The sequence below is a fragment of the Triticum aestivum genome, chromosome 1A, assembly GCF_018294505.1.
Source record: "Triticum aestivum cultivar Chinese Spring chromosome 1A, IWGSC CS RefSeq v2.1, whole genome shotgun sequence".
NCBI classification, from domain to species: domain Eukaryota; kingdom Viridiplantae; phylum Streptophyta; class Magnoliopsida; order Poales; family Poaceae; genus Triticum; species Triticum aestivum.
In genome coordinates, this window is record NC_057794.1 from 522,673,292 (window position 1) to 522,687,336 (window position 14,045).

Here is a 14,045-nt window from a genome sequence, read left to right on the forward strand (position 1 = left end):
CGCCGGCCGGCCATGGCAGCAAGGCTCGGAGATCCAACGACGAGGGCCAACGCAACGCGAAGCACAGCCACGTACGTGGGGCAGAATGAGCGAGCAAAAATCAATCGAGTGCGTCGGTAGACCTTGGATAGATACCACTGCAGCTATCAGCACATGCGTAGGAGAAGGACTAAAGGCTAAAGCTATAGCCGGCCCGCCCTGCATCAGCATGCATAGGTCTGTAGCCACTGCACTGCAGCTAGGGTTGCATGCATGCGGCACTTGCAGGAGGAGCTGCACTCCTGCGGTGCTAATAATAACATTCGGCCAGGCAAAAATAACCACAATGCAGGAGCTGTATGTAGGTCTGCAAATATGAACGCGGTCGCTATAAAACACGCAACGCTCAAAGCGACTAGTACGACTCGACTCAGTGGGAACATGCATGTGCATGGTGTTGGTCAGTTGGTCTTTGCACTGCACGCTTCAGTCCATGCATGTGCGTCGTGCGTGGCTCGCGAGATGTGGGTCGCTGCCTATACGGGATGTGGGTCGATTCGATGATCAGTGCATCACACATCACTGCATGTGCGCGGCGCAAAACAGTGAAGCTAAGCTACGCGCCGCGATAGAAGTCTAGCATAGCACCGGTCAGGATCTGCGGAATTGGGCAAAAATCACAGATTTGACCTGAGGCAGAAATCAAATCACAAACTGACTTGTTCAGAAAAAAATTTCACTTTGCTGACCCTTTGGTGTGGCGCCCGACAGCTGGGCGCCGCACCCTACTGTGCAGCGCCTTTCCCTTAGGCGTCGCACATCCTGCCAGCGTGGCAGCCCTGTTTCAGTTGCGGCCCCACACGCACCTGTGCAGCGCCTAAGAGCTAGGCGCCACACTTTGACGTGCAGCGCCTAGCCCTTGGGCGCTGCACAGTGACTTAAGCGCGGCCGCCCCAGCCCGACCAGGCAGTTCTTCATCTCTCCGCTCTCTGGACAGAGAGCAGCGGCGGCGGCGGCGCCCCCATCTAATCCCCCCACATCCCTCTCAGATCTGAAGATTTGATCCGTGGATTCGATCCCCAATCCATCCTACTAGGTAAACTCTTCCCTTCTCTTTCTTTTGCTCCGTAAATTTGTTGCCATTCTAGAGATTTGTCCATGATTTGATGGAAACCCTTGATTTGTTTGGTTTGCTCGATTTAGGATGTGTATTCATATTGGTAGTACCGTAGTGTTATTTATTAGTTCACAATATATGATTCTTGTTGTTGAAACCCTAGATTGTTTAGTTTTTTTAGATATATATGAGATGCCTATTTTTATAGATAACTATGAGATGTTGATTTTTGTAGACATATATGAGAAGTTTGTTTAGATATATATTAGATGTTCAGTTTATTTCAAATATTAGATGTTGAGTTTATTTGAAATATTAGATGTTTAGTTTATTTGAACACATATGACATATTCATTGTGTGAGAAGGAGATGTTGAGATTCTTGTAGTTGAACACATGTTATATGTTTAGTGTATACCGATATTTGAGACGAAGATGAACTTTTATATGTTTATTGTTTGAAATTGTAAGGATGGTTTGGCTTCTGGACGATGTCTACGACGTGCAACACCGGGCCTACATGATGCGCGAGAAGGATAAGGTAATAATGAGTAATCTAAATATTTTGCAAATTTGCCTTTAGTTGAAATTTACATGCCCTAAGATTTGTCATTACTTGTTTTTTGCAGAAGCTTGAACCTCTGAAGATTCGGTATCACGGGGTCTCTGGTCCTGCCATGCCTTACGATGAGCGGTACACACTGTACATCAAGCAGGCAGGACTACTCCCGTGGATTCTGTTGGTCAGCCGGTCCACGCCGAATCTGAACGCTCCACTAGTGTCCGCTCTTGTTGATCGGTGGAGGCCAGAGACCCACAGTTTCCATCTTCGGACCGGGGAGATGACCGTGACGCTCGAGGATGTCTCGTTGATCACCGGTCTTGCTATCGACGGGAGGCCTCTATGTATGAGCACCGATTCTGATGGGTGGCGCGAGCAGATGATTGCTCTTATCGGTATGGCTCCTACCGAGACTGAGGATGATGTAGAGGAGGGAGAAGAGAAGAAGAAGAGGGAAAGGAAGGCAGCCGGAGCTGCTTTCACGTGGATTCAAAATAACTTTGTGACGTGCCCTCCGGATGCAACTGATGATGTGATCCAGACACATGCTCGTGTGTATATGTGGTACATTGTGTCGAGGACTTTGTTTCCTAACTCCACTGGCAAGAACGCTCCATGGATGTGGCTGAAGGCGTTGACCGTCTTCGATAGCAAATGGAGCTGGGGTTCAGCGACTCTTGCCTACTTGTACCGACAGGTAGTTGGTCTGTTTTGTGATCAACTCATTTATTCATTAGCAATGCAAGCTTGCTGTCAAGTTAACATTGTTTTTCTTTCATATGTAGCTGGATGATGCGTGTTGCAGGATCACACCTAGTGCAGGCATTGGTGGTAATCTGCTTCCTCCCAATTGCCATACAACATCTTGAATGCGTCTTACTTCGCCTTCCATGCCTTGCCGTACTTCACCTTGTAATGAAAGATGGCTTTCACAAGGTCAATGACACTCTTGATGCTCATTGTTGGAAGTGTGGATATTTGGTTGGACAGCCTGTAAGCAATGAACTCGGACGTGAGTTGTCTGTGTTGTTGGTACACAAGCTTGCCATCCGCATTCTTGTGCCGGCACATGTGAGTTGGTAGACAACTCACTATGCGCCAAGTGGGACCTCCTTTCCATGGCCTTGCACGCACAATCCATGGACATGTTGGCACTTCACATTTGACCGTGTAACGCACATTCACGTCCGAGTTGGCCACTTTATGTGGACGATAATGTGTAACCGAGAGTTGTCGAGCCACATCTTCAATTCCAAGAAGGATTGAAACTCACAACCGGGATATATCCCGTTCTTGCCGTCTTCCAAATCACGGTGAGAACTTGGCCTAGCTCCAAGAGATATGCATTTTCCACCATCCACAACGGCTTCATCCGCGAGACTAAGATCCTTGAACAATGGTGTCTTGTGATCCCGCCTGAATACCTTCTTGAATGCTTCGGCCTCCTTCGGTGTGAACCCCTCCTCATCAACTTCTTCATCAGGACCATCGTCATCCGAGTCCGATGCATATGCACGGGAAAAAGGGATGGATTGGTCCATTGTCTCTTGCACATGATATTGGTCGAGAGCACCCACATTGTTGTCATGGAGGTCAACTTCGTTGTCATCCTCCTCGTACTCATCATTCTCCTCTTCAAAACCTTCATTTTGGTTGTTTGGAGCCGGGCTCAATGTTGGCCAATCTTCTTGCGTGAATTGAGGTTCACTCATTTGATCTTGGTTCATGGGTGGGGGAGTGCTAGCAACCAACGGGGAGGGGTTCCGGTTCAAGTCTAAATTCAAAGTAGACTCAACCTTCTTGGAGGCAAATAACTCAAGAGCCTTGTCTAGAGATTCGGCAACCGTCTCCTTGTATGCAACCCAACGTTGCTCGGAGTTCACACGCATTGTCTTCCAACGGATGTGCATTCCTAAACCAACATTATGCCTTCCCTCGAACTCAACAACGTCACTTGGGTCCATCCAATTTAAATCTTTCCTCACTTGTTTCAAAAGCTCCGCATAGCTAGGACTACTCTCAAACACCATGTCAAGCTCATCCGGGTCCGTCTCAACATTGCCTTTCAAAAAGGCCTCTTTATCCACATGATGAACATAAACATATGTTCTCCCCATCCCTACAATAATCAAAAACACACATATATCAAGTAAATACTTAAGAAAAATATTTGCACATATGCCCTAACATATATATGAATTAATAACCCTAACCCCCACATAACAATAACCACAACCCTAACACCAACATAACCCTAACACCAACATCAAACACACATAACCCTAACCCTAGCATACTATGGAAGCCTAAACAACCCAAATTAGCAAAGAAATATAACATCATTCAACACAAATTTCCAAATCCTATCAAAATCTAGGGTTTCCCCAAACTAGCAAGATTTGAGCAAATGTGACAATTCCTATGGATGAAAACGAGGGGATCGGAGGAGATTACCTTAAGGGAGGGGTTGGCTCAAATACTCCGGATTTGCAAGATTTGAGAAGGATTTGAGAGGGGGGAGAGGGGAAGAGAGGAGGGCCGCAAGTCTAAGGGTTTGGGTCGGGTGGGGGTGTGTGGGGTGGGGGTGGGAGGGGAGAGAGGGTGGGGCCAGCCCAAGTGGAACACAGACTGTGCAGCGCCCAAGAGCTAGGCGCTGCACATTACAGGTGTGAAGCGCCTAGCTCTTAGGCGTTGCACATGTGCGTGTGGGGCCGCAACTGGACCAGGGCTGCCACGCTGGCAGGATGTGCGACGCCTAAGGGAAGGGCGCTACACAGTAGGGTGCGGCGCCCGGCTGTCGGGCGCCACACCAAAGGGTCAGCAGAATGAAATTTTTTCGTGACCAGGTCAGTTTGTGATTTGATTTCTGCCTGAGGTCAGATATGTGATTTCTGCCGCGGAATTGTGTGGTGGAGTACTAAGTACCTCCCCCCTTCACATCATCAACAGGAAGCTATGGCAATTGCTGGGTACTGCCTATACGTGACGGGGCCTAGGATCTAGTATCATCTGCGCGGTAGCTCACAGTGGAAGACTGGCAGTTCTCATCGCTGTCTTTAATGTCGTGCTTGTGATTGTCCTGTCTCTTAAGAATTCATGCATAAAACCATCGCTCGGCATGTGGCGTTGTTGGGGGCGAATCGAACCGAGAGTCCTTCCGTTTTACGCCACTGGATAGGTAGGTGGCTGTCCTACTGCCCTAGGATATGACGAATGCTCGTATCTATCAACCCTCCCCCTCCCATCCCCCCTTATTTGCGAGTGAAAAATTGTATTAGTCAACCACCAAAAGATTACGAGCAGCAGAGGCTAGCTCGACCGCAATAGAGGGACAAGGGCCGATCCAAGTCATGGTTTTACCCTCAACACTAGTGAAATTTGCTAGACTATTGCTAACCTTATTTTGTAAGCGGCTATTGGCTAACACGAATAATACAATTTTCTCGAAGAGACAAGAGATATCTAATCTCCTTAACTACAGAAGCATAAATCGATCTATCTTGGTCTCGTCCTTGGATCAACTTAACTACAACTGATGAGTCCAACTCAATAATAAACGGGAATCTATCAAACCCTTTCATGTGAGTTTCAATTATACTATAAGGGTTGGGCGCGCTTTGCTGCGCCGTTGGTGTTCTTGGGAATCCTAAAAAAAATACTCTCTTTATTTCAAAATATAAGGTGCATTACTTTTTTGAAAACTCAAACCTCTTTAAGTTTGATCAAATTTGTAGAGAAATATATCAAATATCAAATTGATGTCATTAGATTCATCATTAAATAATTTTCCATACATTTTGTTTAATATTGTGGATGTGGATATTTTTTACTCTGAATTGGTCAAAGCTGCAGAAATTTGACTTTCCAAAAAAACTAATACCCCTTATATTCTTTAACTAATGGAATATTTAGTTTGGCGGGTGGGGAGATGATTGAGTGTGTTTTATGTTTATTTGTAAATAATGTGCTGGACCTTTCATGGTGTGATTATGTATTATTCGCTAATCAACCCATATTTATGTGGGGAAATTTGTACATCGGTGGCTACATGTACTATATTGGTGTTATAGTATCACATGGTGGCGCCTCTTTTTTCTAGGTGATGGGAGGGCGCGGGGTTGATATGTTTTTATAGCTGGTTACTGCTGATTGATTTGAAAAATTGTTGACTCAATCCAAAATTGAATACCTCAGTCGAATGAAAGAGCTTCAAAATTAGGGAGTAGTGAATTAAAGTAACTAAATGGAAGAGCTCCTAAAGAAATTTGTTGATCCGGTCAAAATCGATGACCCAATTCTAAATTGAAGACCTCAATTAATTGTAAGGCCTTCAAAATTAGGAAGTATAGTGTATAGTATAACAGAATTGAATTAGAGAGCTTTGAGAAATTCTTGATTCGGTCAAAATCGGGTGACCTAATATCAATTGGAGACCTTAATTGGTTGTGATGTCTTAAAAACCAGGGAGCATAGTGTACAGTATAGAAGGGTTGGGCGCGCTTTGTTGCCCCCTTGGTGTTCTTGGGTTCTTACAAAAAAATCTTGCTCTGTTTCAAAATACAAGGTGTATTACTTTTTTGAAAAGTTAAAACTTTTAATTTTGATCAAATTTGTAGGGCAATATATGAAAATTGATAATATCAAATCAGCATAATTAGATTTTTCATGCAATGAATTTCCATAATTTTTGTTTAATATTGTGGATGTCGATATTTTTTGCTCTGAACTTGTTCAAAGTTATAGAAATTTGAGTTTGAGAAAAGCTAACACCCCTTATATTTTGGAACTTATGTAATATTTAGATTGTCGAGTGGCGGAGATAATGGAGTGTGTTTCTTTTTGTTTATAATACAATGATTTGGTGGGCCTTTCATGGTGTGATCATGTGTTATCCGCAAACCAACCTATACTTATGTGGGGAAAGTTCTGCATCAATGGCTGCATGTACTATATTGGTGCTATAGAATCACGTGGTGGCATTTTTTTTCTAGATGGTGGGAGGGATACACGGGATTTACATATTTTCATAGGTCGGTTGCTATTGATTGATTTGGAAAATTATTGACCTAATCAAAATCGTAAACCAAATTCAAAATTGAGTAACCCAATTGACTTAAAGAGTTTCAAAATTAAGGAACATAGTTAATTAAAAGAATTGAATGAGAGAGCTCATTGATAAATTATTGACAGGTCAAAATCGAGTGACCCAATTATAAATTGAAGATGTCAATTAATTGTGTGGCCCTAAAAATTCGGAAGCATAATGTATACTAGTATAAAAGACTTGAATGAGAGAGCATTGCCAAATTGTTGACTCGGTCAAAATTGGGTGACCAAATTCCAGTTGAAGAGCTCAATTGAATATGGGCTCTATAAAACTAGGGAGCGCAGTGTTATTGAGGATGCCTCATGTTAGAGCATCAACAACCGATACAACTAATCAGGCCCCTCAGACGGGCGCATCCGCAGCCATCGACCGGGCATCCCTTATTTTGCTCCGTTTGCAGCTGTGTACCTCACACACGGCCCCTTATTATATCCATACAACTCATGCAATCTATTCCCTCCATGATGAAATATATTTTGTAACAGATGGAGTAAAAAGTAAACCTACTTAAGACCAATCATCACATCCTTTAGAGCAAAGTACAATAAGGTGACATAAGCAGGTTATAAGGACTATAAAATTATATCTTTGCTTAGTTTTGGAAGAGAGAGAAGAGGAGAGAGAAGAGAAGCGGGCTCTTCACTAGTAGCCAGCTGTAGCACGAGCCCCAAGACTCTTTGTGGGGTTGTAAGGTGGGCCAACTATCAATAAAGTAGTACACATTTAAAATTTAAGGATAATTAATTCTGTGCCCTTAGTTTTGTCCCCCTCGGCAGGTTTACCCCTAGTTTCCTAAAACACTCATACCTGCCCAAATCACTTTGCTCGTCTTATGCTTTTGCCCTTTGACCGTTTGACCGTCTAGAAAAATCGTAAAAAAATCATACTTACTCAGAAAAATGTGAATAAGATATCAAAATGTTCATAAAAACATCCCCTATATGTGCATGTCATTTCCATTCATGAAAAATGTGTTAGGAGGTCCCATCTCATATTGAGCTCCTATGATCTCAGCTTGAATAGTAAAATCTAGAAAAATTGTAAAATTTATTCTAAAAATTTTAGGTGGCAAGCATTGACCAATGTTTTGAGGTCTTGCCAAGTTTCATAAGGGAATGACATTCGTGGAAGTTGTGGTGAGAAAAAAACAAAACCGATACTCGAAAACAAAAGCATTTTGGAGTGCTAATTTTGTTTTTTGCCCACAACTTACATGAATGCCATTCCCTGATGAAATTTGGCAAGCACTAAAAACATTGTCCAATATTTGCCACAATTTTTAAAGAATTTTTTGAATTGTTTTACATTTTTTTAGATTTTACTGTTCGTGTTGAGATCATATGAGCTCAAAATGAGATGGGGACTTCCCAACACTTTTTTCATGAGTGCAAATCACATGCACATATAGGTGATGTTTTTCTTAACATTTTAATATCTTATTCGCATTTTTCTGAGTTATAATGAATTTGTTAAGAATTTTTTGAATTCATGGTCAAACGGTCAAAGGGCAAAAGCATAAGACGAACAAAGTGGTTTGGGCGTGAATGAGTGTTTTTGAAAACTAGGGGTAAACCTTGTTGGAAATATGCCCTAGAGGCAATAATAAAATGGTTATTATTATATTTCCTTGTTCATGATAATTGTCTATTGTTCATGCTATAATTGTGTTATCCGAAAATCGTAATACAAGTGTGAATACATAGACCACAACATGTCCCTAGTGAGCCTCTAGTTGACTAGCTCGTTGATCAATAGATGGTTACGGTTTCCTGACCATGGGCATTGGATGTCATTGATAATGGGATCACATCATTAGGAGAATGATGTGATGGACAAGACCCAATCCTAAGCATAGCACAAGATCGTGTAGTTCGTCTGCTAAAGCTTTTCTAATGTCAAGTATCTTTTCCTTAGACCATGAGATTGTGCAACTCTCGGATACCGTAGGAAAGCTCTGGATGTGCCAAATGTCACAACATAACTGGGTGGCTATAAAGGTGCACTATGGGTATCTCCGAAAGTGTCTGTTGAGTTGGCATGAATCGAGACTGGGATTTGTCACTCCGTATGACGGAGAGGTATCTCTGGGCCCACTCGGTAAGACATCATCGTAATGAGCTCAATGTGACTAAGGGGTTGGTAACGGGATGATGTGTTATGGAACGAGTAAAGGGACTTGTCGTAACGAGATTAAACAAGGTATCGGTATACCGATGATCGAATCTCGGGCAAGTGCTATACCGGTAGACAAAGGGAATCGCATACGGGATTGATTGAATCCTTGACATCATGGTTCATCCGATGAGATCATCGTGGAACATGTGGGAGCCAACATGGGTATCCAGATCCCGCTGTTGGTTATTGATCGGAGAGATGTCTTGGTCATGTCTGCATGGTTCCCGAACCAGTAGGGTCTACACACTTAAGGTTCGATGACGCTAGGGGTATAGGGAATAGAAGTATGTGGTTACCGAATGTTGTTCGGAGTCCCGAATGAGATCCCGAACGTCACGAGGAGTTTCGGAATGGTCCAGAGGTAAATATTTATATATGGGAAGTCCCGTTTTGGACACCGGAAGTGTTTTGGGCATTATCGGTAACGTACCGGGACCACCGGAAGGGTTCGGGGGTCCACCGGGAGGGGCCACCTGCCCCGGAGGCCTGCGTGGGCCAAGTGTGGGAAGGGACCAGCCCCTAGGTGGGCTAGTGCGCCTCCCACAAGAGGCCCAAGGCGCAGGGAAGGGGAGAAAGGGGAAACCCTAGGCTCAGATGGGCCTAAGGCCCACCTAGGGTGCGCCCCCCTCTCCCCCTCTAGCCGCCCCCTAGATGCATCTAGGGCTGGCCGCCACCCCTAGGGGGGAACCCTAGATGGGGGCGCAACACCTCCCCTCCCCCTATATATAGTGGGGTTTTTTGGGGCTGCCAACGACACGAATCTCCCTCTCTCTTGAAGCAGCCCTACCCCTCTCCCTCCTCGTCTCTCGCAGTGCTTGGCAAAGCCCTGCTGGAGTGCCACGCTCCTCCACCACCACCACGCTCCTCGACCACCACCACGCCGTCGTGCTGCTGCTGGACGGAGTCTTCCCCAACCTCTCTCTCTCCTTGCTGGATCAAGGCATGGGAGACGGCACCGGGCTGCACGTGTGTTGAACGCAGAGGCACCGTTGTTCGGTGCTTAGATCGGATTCGGCCACGATCTGAATCGCTTCGTGTACGACTCCTTCATCCATGTTTTTGTAACGCTTCCATTTCGCGATCTTCAAGGGTATGAAGATACACTCCCCTCTCTCTCGTTGCTAGTCTCTCCATAGATTGATCTTGGTGATGCGTAGATTTTTTTTAATTTCTGCAACGATCCCCAATAGTGGCATCATGAGCTAGGTCTATGCGTAGTTTCTATGCACGAGTAGAACACAAGTTGTCGTGGGCGTCGATTTTGTCAATTTACTTGCCGTTACTAGTCTTATCTTTATTCGGCGGCATCGTGGGATGAAGCGGCCCGGACCGACCTTACACGTACTCTTACGTGAGACTGGTTCCACCGACTGACATGTACTAGTTGCATAAGGTGGCTAGCGCGTGTCTGTCTCTCCCACTTTAGTCAGATCGGATTCGATGAAAAGGGTCCTTATGAAGGGTAAATAGAAATTGGCATATCACGTTGTGGTTTTGGCGTAGGTAAGAAACGTTCTTGCTAGAAACCTATAGCATCCACGTAAAAAACTTGCAACAACAATTAGAGGACGTCTAACTTGTTCTTGCAGCATATGCTGTGTGATGTGATATGGCCAAAAGGATGTGATGAATGATATATGTGATGTATGAGATTGATCATGTTCTTATCATAGGAATCACGACTTGCATGTCGATGAGTATGACAACCGGCAGGAGCCATAGGAGTTGTCTTAATTTATTTATGACCTGCGTGTCAACATAAACGTCATGTAATTACTTTACTTTATCACTAACCGTTAGCCATAGTAGTAGAAGTAATAGTTGGCGAGACAACTTCATGAAGACACGATGATGGAGATCATGATGATGGAGGTCATGGTGTCATGCCGGTGACGATGATGATCATGGCACCCTGAAGATGGAGATCAAAAGGAGCAAAAATGATATTCGCCATATCATGTCAATATTTGATTGCATGAGATGTTTATCATGTTTTTACATCTTATTTTCTTAGAACGACGGTAGCTTAGATAAGATGATCCCTCGCAATAATTTCAAGAAAGTGTTCCCCCTAACTGTGCACCGTTGCTAAGGTCCGTTGTTCCGAAGCACCACGTGATGATCGGGTGTGATAGGTTCCAACGCTCGCATACAACGGGTGTAAGCCAGATTTACACTCGCAATACACTTAGGTTGACTTGATGAGCCTAGCATGTACAAACATGGCCTCAGAACACGGAAGACTGAAAGGTCGAGCATGAGTCGTATAGAAGATACGATCAACATGAAGATGTTCACCGATGATGACTAGTCCGTCTCACGTGATGATCAGACACGACCTAGTTGACTCGACTCATGTATCACTTAGATGACTAGAGGGATGTTTATCCGAGTGGGAGTTCATTAAATAATTTGATTAGATGAACTTAATTATCATGAACATAGTCTAAAACTTTGCAATATGTCTTGTAGATCAAATGGCCCACGCTAATGTTGCCCTCAACTTCAACGCGTTCCTAGAGAAAACCAAGCTGAAAGACGATGGTAGCAACTACACGGACTGGTTCTGTAACCTGAGGATTATCCTCATAGCTGCCAAGAAAGCATATGTCCTTGAATCACCGCTAGGTGACGGACCTGTTTTCCCAGCAACTCAAGACGTTATGACCGCCTGGCAGTCGTGTAGTGATGATTACTCCCTGGTTCAGTGCGGCATGCTTTACAGCTTAGAACCGGGGCTCCAAAAGTGTTTTGAGCAGCACAGAGCATATGAGATGTTCCAAGAGCTGAAAATGGTTTTCCATGCTCATGCCCGAGTCGAGAGATATGAAGTCTCCGACAAGTTCTACAGTTGTAAGATGGAGGAGAATAGTTCTGTCAGCGAGCATATACTCAAGATGTCTGGGTTGCACACCCGCTTGTCTCAGCTGGGAGTCAATCTCCCGGACGACGCGGTCGTTGACAGAATCCTTCAGTCGCTTCCACCTAGCTACCAGAGCTTTGTGATGAACTTCAATATGCAGGGGATGGAAAAGACCATTCCTGAGGTATATTCAATGCTGAAATCAGCGGAGGTGGAGATCAAAAAGGAACATCAAGTGTTGATGGTGAATAAAACCACTAAGTTCAAGAAAGGCAATGGTAAAAAGAACTTCAAGAAGGACGGCAAGGGAGTTGCCGCGCCCGGTAAGCAAGCTGCCAGGAAGAAGCCAAAGAATGGACCCAAGCCTGAGACTGAGTGCTTTTATTGTAAGGGAAACTGTCACTCGAAGCGGAACTGCCCCAAGTACTTAGTGGATAAGAAGGTCGGCAATACCAAAGGTATATGTGATATACATGTTATTGATGTGAACCTAACCAGCGCTTGTTGTAGCTTCTGGATATTTGATACCGGTGCGGTTGCTCATATTTGTAACTCAAAACAGGAGGTGCGGAATAAGCGGAGACTGACGAAGGACGAGGTGACGATGCGCGTCGGGAATGGTTCCAGGGTCGATGTGATCACCGTCGGCACGCTGCCTCTACATTTACCTACATGATTAGTTTTAAACCTCAATAATTGTTATTTAGTGCCAGCTTTGAGCATGACCATTGTATCTGGATCTCGTTTAATCCGAGATGGCTACTCATTTAAATCTGAGAATAATGGTTGTTCCATTTATATGAGAGATATGTTTTATGGTCATGCCCCGCTGGTCAATGGTTTATTCTTGTTTAATCTCAAACGTGATGTTACACATATTCATAGTGTGAATACCAAGAAGTGTAAGGTTGATAATGATAGTCCCACATACTTGTGGCACTGCCGCCTTGGTCACATTGGTGTCAAACGCATGAAGAAACTCCATGCAGATGGACTTTTGGAGTCTCTTGATTGTGAATCATTTGACACGTGCGAACCATGCCTCATGGGAAAAATGACCAAGACTCCGTTCTCCGAAACAATGGAGCGAGCAACCAACTTATTGGAAATCATACATACTGATGTGTGCGGTCCAATGAGCGTTGAGGCTCGCGGTGGCTATCGTTATGTTATCACCCTCACTGATGACTTGAGTAGATATCGATATGTCTACTTAATGAAACACAAGTCTGAGACCTTTGAAAAGTTCAAGGAATTTCAGAATGAGTTAGAGAATCAACATGACAGGAAAATAAAGTTCTCGCGATCAGATCGTGGGGGAGAATATTTGAGTCACGAATTTGGCACGCACTTAAGGAAATGTGGAATTGTTTCACAACTCATGCCGCCTGGAACACCTTAGCGTAATGGTGTGTCCGAACATCGTAATCGCACTCTATTGGATATGGTGCAATCTATGATGTCTCTTACCGATCTGCCGCTATAATTTTGGGGTTATGCTTTAGAGACTGCCACATTCACTTTAAATAGGGCTATATCGAAATCCATTGAGACGACACCGTATGAATTATGGTTTGGGAAGAAACCTAAGCTGTCATTTCTGAAAGTTTGGGGATGCGATTCTTATGTCAAGAAACTTCAACCTGAAAAGCTTGAACCCAAGTCAGAAAAATGCGTCTTCATAGGATACCCTAAGGAAACTATTGGGTATACCTTCTACCTCAGATCCGAAGGCAAGATCTTTGTTGCCAAGAATGGATCCTTTCTAGAGAAAGAGTTTCTCCTGAAAGAAGTAAGTGGGAGGAAAGTAGAACTTGATGAGGTACTGCCTCTTGAACCGGAAAGTGGCGCAGCTCAAGAAAATGTTTTTGTGGTGCCTGCACCGACTAGAGAGAAAGTTAATGATGATGATCATGAAACTTTGGATCAAGTTGCTACTGAACTTCGTAGGTCCACAAGGACACGTTCCGCGCCAGAGTGGTACGGCAACCCTGTCCTAGAAATCATGTTGTTAGACAACGGTGAACCTTCGAACTATGAATAAGCGATGGCGGGCCCGGATTCCAACAAATTGCTTGAAGCCATGAAATCCGAGATAGGATCCATGTATGAAAACGAAGTATGGAGTTTGACTGACTTGCCCGATGATCGGCAATCCATAGAAAATAAATGGATCTTTAAGAAGAAGACAGACGCGGATGGCAATGTGACCATCTATAAAGCTCGGCTTGTCACTAAGGGTT